The 2,534-nt window shown below is 28.5% G+C and overlaps 1 long non-coding RNA gene across 1 annotated transcript in view; it reads right to left on the bottom strand.

The window, feature by feature from the left end:
* The window catches only part of LOC107441649 (uncharacterized), a 44,921-nt gene extending 42,869 nt beyond the window's left edge, over window positions 1-2,052 (bottom strand). Inside the window, exon 1 of the long non-coding RNA XR_011636285.1 lies at window positions 1,586-2,052. This is a non-coding gene — a long non-coding RNA (uncharacterized lncRNA). The remainder of the gene's footprint in view (window positions 1-1,585) is intronic.
* Between the last annotated feature and the right edge of the window lie 482 nt (window positions 2,053-2,534).

Genomic DNA, 2,534 nt, shown 5'->3' with positions numbered 1-2,534 from the left:
ATAAATTATCAGATTTATTGGAATGTTCTTGTGTCAAAACTATATTACAATATCTATTCAAATGATTTCAAAAAGGTTCCTTAAATAAGATATTTTTTACCGTAGGATCGAGTTCTTTAAACATTTTTTTATAAAAAGTAATTTAAGTATTGGAAATAAGCGAAATATTACTGAGTAAAAAAATTTATTAAATTTTCAGTCTTATGCAATTTAGAATATTTTCCAAAACGATATTCTCCTTTATGTCTTGAAGTGTTTCAAGAATTTTTTCAGATTGCTCAACACTTGGAATTTCAAAGTGTTTTAATAGCATCAGCTCCGTGAATTAAAAATTTGTGAACACTAATAAGCATATAATATCACGTATATAGTTTAACATACAGTTTATCATCACGTCTGCCTATTAAAACACAGAAATTCTAAAGAAAAAGTAGAAACTGATAATAATTACTTCATATACTTTTATTTATAGTGAAAATTATGAAAAAATCATGTATACATTTCGTAACAATTGTTACATTAAAAATTAGAAAAAATTACTGAACCTACTTTTACATTTTCGTTAATAAAATCAATAGGGGTCATTTTTATTTTTCCTGGCTCTGCTTGAATCATTCTTTAGTTTTCTTAAAGGGTAAAATTGTAAAATAATACAAACTATTTATTTTGCCATGCAATGTAAAAAAAAGTTTATTCAAGCTTCTGAAAACACGAAAACTTAGAAACAACAATGAAAGTGTAATTATTTCAGAAGAAAAACCAGATTGATAAATGTTACAAGAAAGCACTTTCCTGATGTGTAAATTTGCAACCACAATGTGTGGTTACAAATTGCTTGGATTTTTTTCAAACATTCAACGGGACACTGGACATCCCTAACTTTTTCTGTGTTTCTACTCACCTCAGTCAATCTACGAAGATAATTCTGATTGAGGATCCTAGTTTTGGTCATAACTAAATTATTGCAATTATCACTTTAAGTCCTACTATACCAAAGAAAAGACGACAAGTTTGGAACGGCGAATAGGAAGATAATGTCTCTCCTTTTGGATGAAACATAGAAAATCTGACCTTTCTTTGCATCCTTATATCTTAATTAAAATGATCAACAAACCTAGCAACTATTCTGCCAGAAGTATCCTTAAAGAAAATCTCAGAGTATGTATATGTTCCTGAAATACTGAAGTTAGGAATATTGAAGAAAAACGTGGCAGTCTATGAAGAATGTCGGAGCCAAAAAGAACTGGGGACTTTTTGCTTGTCGTAAATAGTCAATTTTCGTTGAAAATAAAATCTTTTCTGAGAAAAACAAGCCTTTTGACCATTTGATAAGCAATGTTAACTATAAAAAAACAGTATAAAACCATAGGCATCTTGATAAAATTCAAAAATATTAATCTGATACTCCGAGGCAACTTTTATATTTTAAAAATCAAAAATTTTTATATTTTAAAAAACAAAAATGTAAAAAACATTTCTGTTCTACTAAAAAACTGAAATTTTGAACATCATTGCTATGTTTTATTGAATATCACAAATAAAAATTCTTCACGCGAAGAAAAACTTAAGGATTTTTAATACTCACTTTTGGTCTTTTAAAAATGTGCGAGTTTCAGGCAGGGTTATTTTTTTAAGCTCCCTATAGTGAATATAAATTCGAGCCGTAATTAAAGAAGCTCAAATTCAAAAAATGTCCCTGGTAAATGTGGTATATATTCAGGGGAGGGTGGCATAATTCCTGGAGCGTATGGGAAGATATGCAAAAATAGTGGTACCATGTCCAAAAACTAGAAGAGGGCTTCCGAGAAAATTCCGAGTTAATCTGAGAGAAACTAGTAGGGTATATTGTTGACGATTCTATTGTTGACCACGTCACAGTTTCAGAGATGCAATCAAAAACGCCTATAATAATAGAGAAAACCAGACAGCTGTTTTGGTTAGTTTTAAAACTCCCATTTGGGGATAACTATCGGCCCAAAATTGTCTTTTTCGTGTTTCAAATCAAATATGATAAATTAGTTTCGAGCTCTCCGTGCTCAAAGGTGCTGCAACTTTCCATTTAGAAATATAATTTCTGTAAATTTTCGTCACCAAACTGATCATCCCCCAGGTACGGTTGACAGCTTTTTAATGAATTTTAATATTATCACAAAAAATTGCTCTCGTTATTTTATGTATTGTAATAATTAGGCATATATTTTCTATTTGTAGCTAGAAATACAGATTTAAAAATAACTGAGAAATATAATTTTTGCATATAAACTAAATTAATGCTGAAAATACCTAAACTAAAATACAGATATTTATAATATGAATAATATTTATTAAAAATACGTATTGCTCTTCTGTATTTATTTTCAAATATTTGATGTTAATGTTGAAAATTAAACATAATTAATAATTTTGTCTTTTACATATTTAAAAAGAAATATCACAACAGATTCGAAAAAGAATTAAACTTAATCACGAATTCTGATAGCAAACCCATAACTCCACATTTACTCTAAATCTCTCTTTTTATGCATGTTTATAAT

The sequence above is a fragment of the Parasteatoda tepidariorum genome, chromosome 2 (assembly GCF_043381705.1).
Source record: "Parasteatoda tepidariorum isolate YZ-2023 chromosome 2, CAS_Ptep_4.0, whole genome shotgun sequence".
Lineage (NCBI taxonomy): Eukaryota > Metazoa > Arthropoda > Arachnida > Araneae > Theridiidae > Parasteatoda > Parasteatoda tepidariorum.
Note: the sequence above shows the minus strand (reverse complement) of the source record. Positions and strands in the feature narration are given on the sequence as shown.